This window comes from Pristiophorus japonicus, unplaced genomic scaffold, assembly GCF_044704955.1.
Source record: "Pristiophorus japonicus isolate sPriJap1 unplaced genomic scaffold, sPriJap1.hap1 HAP1_SCAFFOLD_91, whole genome shotgun sequence".
In the NCBI taxonomy this organism is placed as follows: Eukaryota; Metazoa; Chordata; class Chondrichthyes; family Pristiophoridae; genus Pristiophorus; species Pristiophorus japonicus.
The window spans coordinates 1,251,090-1,260,915 of record NW_027254835.1 but is presented as its reverse complement, the minus strand read 5'-3'; the positions used below and the strand labels follow the sequence as shown (position 1 = coordinate 1,260,915).

The following is a 9,826-nucleotide window of genomic DNA, read 5'->3' as shown; positions in this document are numbered from 1 at the left end:
GAGACCGTAGTTCCAGTTCTATATATGTATCAATAGAATCAATTTCCACCAGTTTCTTTAAACCCAATAACATAATTTATTTCTAATGGGCTGAATGGAGGAACATGATCCATGTAAAAATGTTTTTATCGTTTTACTTGAACTGAATGCTCATAAAATATTGGAGTGGTAACTAATTGGATAACAGCACTGCTGGCAACATTTGCGGAATAGATTCGTGCAGCCAAAACACACAATGACAACCTGGGACTGTGCGGCACCGAATACTCGGGGAAAAACAGTTAAATACTTCGTCCCTGGGTGGGCTCGAACCTCCAACCTTTTGGTTAATAGCCGAACGCGCTAACCCATTGCGCCACAGAGACTGATGGATGTATAAGGTGCAAGACATCCAAAACCAGGGTGTCAGTCAGTTAAAGCTTCAGATTGCTCCGACCGGGATGGAACTTGTCCACTCTCAGTTGTACTTTTCCCAAATAAATGGAGGGACATTCATTGTGGATGCGTGGAAGCAGTCTGGTTCCGCACACTGCAGACACTTCCATGTCACCACCAACCAGCTCTCCCACAACTGGTGTGATCTACCTTCCAGCCTTCCAGTGCCTTGTCTGTGACAAAGTATTCTGATTGTCTCCAAGCCGGTATAATGTTTGAATTTCTTTTCAGCTCCTGACTGCGGATATTCCTGTGATTCATCGGGAACTAAATGCTGACAGGTACAGTTGGATTCACCGTTTCTTTGCTTGGTGAAATTTCAAAGATTGAAAGCGACGCACATCAACCCCAAACCTCCCGTGAGATGGAAGGCCAGTTGCTGTTTCAAGCTTGAATGCAGGTACAAGCAGAACTTATTCAAAGAAAGTCCAAGTCCCTGAGACGCCTGATTATTTGCACCAAACTCTTTGCAAAGAGTTGAGGTTCATGTTTGGTGATCTGGGCACATCTTTCCTCAAACTACAACACTTCAAACATAACTCAATGGCTGTAAAGCGCTTTGGGGCGTCATGAGTTCCTGAAAGGCGCTGCAGATATGCAACTCCTTCTTTGCAAAAGTTCGATGCAATTTCAAAATATGCGAGTAATATCAGGACTCCTCTGGGACCCCTCGTAAATTTCAATGAACAACTCCGAAGGGAAATCACAGCCCGAGAACAACGAGCCAACTGTTTGACAAACGTGAAGATAAGGTGTAACCATGATCAAAGCATTTTTTTGTGTGTCGCTATTCAGAACAGAAGAACTTAAGAACTAGGAGCAGGAGTGGGCCATATGGCCCCTCGAGCCTGCTCCGCCATTTAATATGATCATGGCTGATCCGATCATGGACTCAAGTCCACATCCCTGCCCGTTACCCATCAGCCTTATTCCCTTATCAGTGAAGAAGCTATCTCTGTCAAAATTTATTTAATGTCGTGGCTTTCTCAGCTCTCTGGGGCAGTGAGTTTGACAGATTTACAACCCTCTGAGAGAAGAAATTCCTCCTCATCACAGATTTAAATGGGCGGCCCCTTATTCTGAGATTATGCCCCCTGGTTCTAGTCTCCCCTATCAGTGGAACCATCCTCTCTGCATCCACCTTATCAAGCTCCCTCATTACCTTATACGTTTCGATAAGATCACCTCTCATTCTTCTGAATTCCAATGAGTAGAGGCCCAACCTACTCAACCTTTTCTCATAAGTCGACCGCTCATCTCCAGAGTCAACCCAGTGAACCTTCTCTGAACTGCCTCCAAAGCAAGTATATCCTTTCGTAAATATTGTAAGTGTTTGTGATCCTCGCCCAATTGACAGACGGACGGTTTGAATCGCCCCCACCTTACGAAAGTTCTAGATCCGGGAATTATTATTCAGAGTGTAAATTAAATGAGTCATGGAAAGGGATGCTTCAGTGATAAATCGTAGTATATTTATTTGGTCTGACATACACTGTCTAAAACATGCTCTGCTAAACAAAATCACTGTCTCTGTGGAGAATAAAATCCCGGTTACAAACAACATACATACAGTACAGAAATGAACCTCGTAACACGCAGTAATTCCCTGGTGGATTCTAACCCCACACTTACCAATGAATTACCCTCCCCAGAATAGCCCTGAAAAGCTTCACTTCTGAGAAAACCCTGAGCCCTCACCCAGCTTGCCTGGGATATCTGGATACTGGCTTGGGACACTCGCGACCATGTTCACCACCACACGCAGCCCGTTTTCTTGCTCAGCTCAGCTGTGGGAAGTCACTGCCTGGTCTTCAGTCTCGGTGGCTTCTTCTGCAGTACTGCGGCCCCTTCCTCTGGTACATCGATCGGTGGAGCGAGAGCAAGAGGGAGAGGCGGCTCTCTCTAGACACAAGTTGCAAGCTGCAAGCTCCAAGCTTCACACCAAGCTCCAAGCTAAAAATAAAGTGGAAAGGACCCTGATTTCTGGGAGTCTTGCTACCCCTATCTTTCCCGCCAATCTTTAAAACCACTTTGTTTCTAAGCACGGGTACTTAGTCAGTGATGGGCCATTCCACCCATGCATTGGGCTGATGGCCCTTAGTCTGGGCATCTCTCTGAGCCTTTGTGTTGGGAAAGACCCAGCTCCTCCTTGGCTGGCCAGGCTGGTGGGTTCATTGTTCTGTGTCTCCTTCTGAGATGGAGGTGAGAAGTGCTTTTACAAATTAGAGTGGCTTTGTCAGTGGCCCCCCTTCCTGGCTGACAGCTCTTTTGTCAATGGATGACTGACAGGTCTTTTGTCCCAGCTCACTGCCATGCGGTCTCTGGAGTTTTAACAAAACCAGCTTTTTCACATATCTGCGCAGGGTGTCCCCAGCACAGGGAAAATAGTCTCAGAAAAATACAATCCACAAAATATTCTCGACTGAGTCCATTCTTTAAACAGAAACTTTGTGATCTCTTCATTCTGCTCTGCTAATTATCGATCTTGCCACGTAAAAAGTGCATTGGCATTGCAATGCATTAATGCAAAAGTAATGAAAAGAAAATGCAACGTTTTGTCTAGTTCAAAACATGCAGTGCCTGCATTTCAATAAGCATTGCTTTTATTCATCCTGCGGAATGCATATTGCACATATAATCTCAGCACATTTTGTGCAGGCAAAGGCAGCATTAGACAACAAAGTGATTTGTCCTCTGCTGATTTGTAGCAGATAACTGACGGTTGAGCACACAATTTGACAACTAGACTTGTAGATCAAGCATCAATGAAAAAGGCAACAAAACTGCCCACCAGCACCAGGTGTCCTTCACTTGTTTGTCCCAAATTTTCAGCAGCTGGGACAACAAGAATTTAGGTTTCACTGAGATTTGAACTCAAATCACTAGATTTAAAGTCAAGAGGGCTCACCATGACACGATGGAACCAACTATTCCAAAACATTTGAAACATACTTCGTCACAGACAAGGCACCGGAAGGCTGGAAGGTAGATCACACCGGTTGTGGGAGAGCTGGTTGGTGGTGACATGGAAGTGTCTGCAGTGTGCGGGACCAGACTGCTTCCAAACATCCACAATGAATGTCCCACCCTTTATTTGGGAAAAGCACAACTGAGAGTGGATAAGTTCCATCCCGGTCGGAGCAATCTGATGCTTTAACTGACTGACACCCTGGTTTTGCATGTCTTGCAGTGTGTATCTGTGGTGCAATGGTTTAGTGCATTCGGCTGGTAACTGAAAGGTGGGTAATCCAAACCCATCTTCGGGCGAAGCCTTTTAATGTTTTTCCCCGAGTATTCGGTGCCGCACAGTTCCGGATTGTCATTGTGCATTTTGGCTTCACGAATATATTCCGCAAACATTGCAAGCTTTGCTGTTATCCAGTGAGTTCCCACTCCAATACTTTTATGAACATTCAGCACAATTTTTTACATGGATCATGTTCCTCCATCCAGCCCACTCAAAATAAATTATGTTATTGGGTTTAAAGGAACTGGTGAAAATTGATTCTATTGATGCATATATCGAACTGGAACTTCGGTCTCAAGTGCTCCTCCTATCAAGAATAGAGACACACACAATCAATGGTTTTACAACTGAGTCATAAACACTTACAATTTCTCATACAGCATGTAAATGAGATAGGGATAAAAATTCATCACATTAAAGAGAAAATGAATGATTAAAGATCCTACTGTCCCTCAGTAACTATATTATTATTTATTTCACCCTGAAAAAGGTTATCGGTTATTTAACGCTGATTAAATGAATTCTTATTTTTTCATATTAGCTGCATGTCGTCAATTTTATAAGGTTTTGAATTGAAAAAAGCTGTTACAGAAGTTACCGCCCTGACCTGGAATCGAAGCTGTTTTTCGGTGGTACAAGGAGTGGTTTTACCCAATCATTTAAAGGTGATTTCAAAGAATCACGTGAAGTTAAATTCAGATCAAGGTTACGATGTGTTTCGGTGTGAAACAAGTGGATTGAAAAGGACAATAATGACACCAAGCATTACGATGCAGCGATGCAGCAATGCAGCGTTCCCTGGTGGTCCAGTGATTAGGATTCGGCGCTCTCACCACCGCGGCCCTGGGTCGATTTACGGCCAGGGAAATTGCACTTCCATCAAAATTAAAACCTTAGAAGAAAGAGTTACATGCATCTCATGTGGAAAAAAAGATTCATTGAGTTAAACATCATTAATTAATCCATTGTAGAACTTCAATCATTTAATTTGCCCTGAGTATGTGAGGAACTTTTATCCCGACATCATTGTATTTTAGGAGCATGTTCCAGCCCCGGTATCTCCACCTGTGAAAGTAGGAAACTGCTGGAAATACACAACAGGACGGGTAGCCTTTGACAAACAATTAAACCCAGGTTACAGACTCTCTTCCTTCCCCTGCCCTTTGCGGGACACTTGTTCCCCTTTAATTTTACAGACTGACTGAGTTCACTAACCGCGGGGAGAGAGTAGGTGTCTCCGTGGCCCCACTGTGCTAACATGGAAGATAACACGATGGGGATGTGGGATAGTGGGTGGGGATCAGTGACATGTTTGTGTCAAGGGCAGCGGAGGAGAAGGATTGACAGCTGTCAGTGAGGGACAGAAGTTGTTTAAGGTGTGCCAACACATTCCCGATCAGCACAGAAGGCATTCACTGGTCAGCTGCCTCTGCTGTACTTCTGGTCAGAGCGGTTTCCGCAGTGGAGCCGTTATCACGTTTGCTTTCCACGTGAAAGGATCCCGTGCAGGAAGATTATGTTTAAACTTGCTGTGGATGAACAGTCATGGGCGAGTTTATTCTTCTGTCAAAAGAGCGACAGTGGCTTCTCCCTTATTCTTTAATTGCTCTTTATTTCACTTCACTAAATAGATATATTTGAGTGAGAGAAATTTTTCCAGAGTGTCGCACACTTCATCTTTTGTTCCCTTTTAAACACATAAAATGAGGCCGGGGGAATAAATCCAGAAAACAAAGCCGAGGGATATAGACAAGAGGAAGAGAGAAGGGGAAATACTGCCTCTACCCAGAACTAATGCAGAAACCACTCTGCTGCGCTCGGGGTGGCCACCCGCAGCCTGGATACACTAACGTCCCAACAGTTCATTGATTGTCGGAGTGGGACCGTGCGGCGCTTCAGAAGACAGGTCGAAAAAGCAAAGTCACTGATTCAGTCCCATGTGCTTCTCTGACTGACATCGGGGAAACGGTGAGAAAGATTTTGGAGCATAGGTCTGGTTATTGTGAAACAGCAAAGAAAATATGAAGTCTGGAATTAAATTATTTAATGTGTATCCTGCTCGTTTCGTGGTTAGGCATTCACAGAGGGAGCCCGAGTTCGGAAAGTAACTTTTTAATTCAAACTTTTTTCAAATAATTACATGCAATTAATTAAACTCTGTGGGAGGCGGGGTGATTAAAACATCACCGATCGGAAAGGAATTGTCCGCGGGAAGCCTCCAACCGGAATTTTTGGGCTAATATACCCACCCGCATTGTTTTGCAGACTTGTCGTCAATACTTCAATAACTCAACTGTAATAATTTCAGGAGCTTTCATCATAGATGATATTTTACACCCTATCTGACTTAACACACTCTGAATTTTTGAAATTGGTTTCAAATGTTCATTGCTCAGAAGTCAAGGAACCTGGGGTCCTTTTTTCAATTTATTTCACAGCAACTATATTCTAAAATGATGTATCTGCCCGAGCTCGAACCGGGGCCCTTTCGTGTGTGAGACGAACGTGATAACCACTACAGTACAGAAACCACTGCTAAACTTAGTGCCCAGAGAGAAGTGTTAAGCCAGAAGGTGTAATTCTGAATCCCATTCTGTGAAAAATCTTCTGGATCAGAAAGCTCGAGTTGTGCCGACTCAATCCATAAAATGACTTTACTCACCCTGTATTATCGGAGATTGGTTTAAAATGTTCATTGCTCATAAGACACGGAACCTGGGGCTACTTTTGTTCAATGTATTTCACAGCAAATATATTCTAAAATAAAGCACGCGCCCAGGCTTAAACCAGAGACATTTCATGTGGGAGGTGAACATGATAACCGCTACACTACGTAAACATTTCCTTAACCCAGCCCCGGGTTCGTCATTTGTACCACAATTAAACCCAATGAGATCGGAATAAACGTTCCTCACAGGCTCATGGCAAAATAAATGGTAAAAGATTTACAAAATAATTTATGTATTAATTAATGATGTTCAAGTCAATGATTCTTATTTTTTATACATGATTTGCATATAGATCTGTAAAATAAATGAACTCTTTTTTTTATAAGGTTTTGAATTAAAAGTACAACTTCCTAGGGTGGGAATTGAATCCAGGACACCACGTTGAGAGTATTGAATCTTTACCACTCGACAACCAGGGACCAACAGACCGTTTGACTGCTGCATCATTATAGTTCATGACATTATTGCCATTTTCAGTTCACTTGAATCACACCAAAAAAGATTGTAACTGTTGTGTATGCATGCCTGTTTACTGTGTGATGTCTGTAACACTGCTTTGCAACACTGAATGTACTCTTACATTCTACACACCTTACCTACACCAGAGGATGCTGCTGCTTGAGACTGAAAGGTTACCTGCAACCCAGTATATAAAGAAGCTCACAGTTTGGTGTCCTCACTCGAGGAGCTTCAAATAAATGACTACAGGTCTACACAGTTTAAGTATCATACCCTGCCTTGTGGAGTCATTACTAAAGGTGACGACAGACACGACAGTAAACGGCACTTGAAATCACATTGAAATGATTCACTGAATCCACCCCTTGTACCACCGCAACACAGGTTCGATTCTTGGTCAGGGAGATGATATTTACAATACAGTTTTCAAACGAATAGCCCTATATAAATGTCAACATGCAGCTAATGTGAAAAAATTAATTCATTTAATCATGTTCAATGAACCGATAACTTTCTTTTGCAGAATTAAAGAAATTATAATATGGTTACTGAGGGAGAGTGGTACATAAGAACATAAGAACATAAAAATTAGGAACAGGAGTTGGCCATCTAGTCCCTCGAGCCTGCTCCGCCATTCAACAAGGTCATGGCTGATCTGGCCGTGGACTCAGCTCCACTTATCCGCCCGCTCCTCATAACCCTTAATTCCCTGATTGGTTAAAAATCTATCGATCTGTGACTTGAATACATTCAATGCGCTAGCCTCAACTGCTTCCTTGGGCAGAGAATTCCACAGATTCACAACCCTCTGGGAGAAGGAATTCCTTCTCAACTTGGTTTTAAATTGGCTCCCCCGCATTTTGAGGCTGTGCCCCCAAGTTCTAGTCTCCCCGACCAGTGGAAACAATCTCTCTGCCTGTATCTTGTCTATCCCTTTCATTATTTTAAATGTTTCTACAAGATCACCCCTCATCCTTCTGAACTCCAACGAGTAAAGGCCCAGTCTACTCAATCTATCATCATAAGGTAACCCACTCATCTCCGGAATCAGCCGAGTGAATTGTCTCTGTACCCCCTCCAAAGCTAGTATATCCTTCCTGAAGTAAGGCGACCAAAACTGCACGCAAGACTCCAGGTGCGGCCTCACCAATACCCTATACAGTTGCAGCAGGACCTCCCTGCTTTTGTACTCCATGCCTCTCGCAATGAAGGCCAACATTCCATTCGCCTTCCTCATTACCTGTTGCATCTGCAAACTAACTTTTTTGTATCATGCACAAGGATCCCCAGGTCCCTCTGCACCGCAGCATGTTGCAATTTCTCCCCATTCAAATAATATTCCCTTTTTACTGTTTTTTTTTTCCAAGGTGGATGACCTCACACCTTCCGACATTGTATTCCATCTGCCAAACCTTAGCCCATTCATTTAACCTATCTAAATCTCTTTGCAGCCTCTCTGTCCTCGACACAACCTGCTTTCCCACTAATCTTTGTGTCATCTGCAAATTTTGTTGAACTACACTCTGTCCCCTCTTCCAGGTCATCTATGTATATTGTAAACAGTTGTGGTCCCAGCACCGATCCCTGTGGCACACCACTAACCACCGATTTCCAACCCGAAAAGGGCCTATTTATCCCGACTCTCTGCTTTCTGTTAGCTAGCCAATTCTCTATCCATGCTAATACATTTCCACTGACTCCGCGTATCTTTATCTTCAGCAGTAACCTTATGTGTGGTACCTTATCGAATGCCTTTTGGAAATCTAAATACACCACATCCATCGGTGCACCTCTATCCAACATGCTCGTTATATCCTCAAAGAATTCCAATAAATTAGTTAAACGTGATTTCCCCTTCATGAATCCATGCTGTGTCTGCTTGATTGCACTATTCCTATCTTGATGTCCCACTATTTCTTCCTTCATGATAGTTTCAAGCATTTTCCCTACTGCAGATGTTAAACTAACCAGCCTATAGTTATCTGCCTTTTGTCTGCCCCCTTTTTTAAACAGAGGCGTTACATTAGCTGCTTTCCAATCCGCTGGTACCTCCGAAGAGTCCAGAGAATTTTGGTAGATTATAACGAATGCATCTGCTATAACTTCCGCCATCTCTTTTAATACCCTGGTACTTCATCAGGACCAGGGGACTTGTCTACCTTGAGTCCCATTAGCCTGTCCAGCACTATCCCCTAGTGATAGTGATTGTTTCAAGGTCCTCTCTTCCCACATTCCTGTGACCAGCAATTTCTGGCATGGTTTCTGTGTCTTCCATTGTGAAGACCGAAGCAAAATAATTGTTTAAGGTCTCAGCCATTTCCGCATTTAGAAACATAGAAACATAGAAAATAGGTGCAGGTGTAGGCCATTCGGCCCTTCTAGCCTGCACCACCATTCAATGAGTTCATGGCTGAACATGTAACTTCAGTACCCCATTCCTGCTTTCTCACCATACCCCTTGATTCCCCTAGTATTAAGGACTTCATCTAACTACTTTTTGAATATATTCAGTGAATTGGCCTCAACAACTTTCTGTGGTAGAGAATTCCACAGGTTCACCACTCTCTGGGTGAAGAAATTCCTCCTAATCTCGGTACTAAATGGCTTCCCCCTTAGGCTTAGACTGTGTCCCCTGGTTCTGGACTTCCCCAACATTGGGAAGATTCTTCCTGCATCTAACCAGTCGAACCCCATCAGAATTTTAAACGTTTCTATGAGGTCCCCTCTCATTCTTCTGAACTCCAGTGAATACAAGCCCAGTTGATCCAATCTTTCTTGATCGGTCAGTCCCGCCATCCCGGGAATCAGTCTGGTGAACCTTCGCTGCACTCCCTCAATAGCAAGAATGTCTTTCCTCAGGTTAGGAGACCAAAACTGTACACAATACTCCAGGTGTGGCCTCACCAAGGCCCTGTACAATTGTAGCAACACCTCCCTGCCACTGTACTCAAATCCC

At 43.5% G+C, this 9,826-nt stretch overlaps 2 non-coding genes across 2 annotated transcripts; both read right to left on the bottom strand.

Moving 5' to 3' along the window:
- Window positions 1-291: 291 nt before the first annotated feature.
- trnan-auu (transfer RNA asparagine (anticodon AUU)) lies at window positions 292-365 on the bottom strand. The gene has a single exon. It is a non-coding gene; the product is annotated as a tRNA-Asn (tRNA).
- A 5,774-nt stretch (window positions 366-6,139) lies between these two features.
- Window positions 6,140-6,212, bottom strand: trnav-cac (transfer RNA valine (anticodon CAC)). Its single transcript has one exon. It is a non-coding gene; the product is annotated as a tRNA-Val (tRNA).
- Window positions 6,213-9,826: the final 3,614 nt, after the last annotated feature.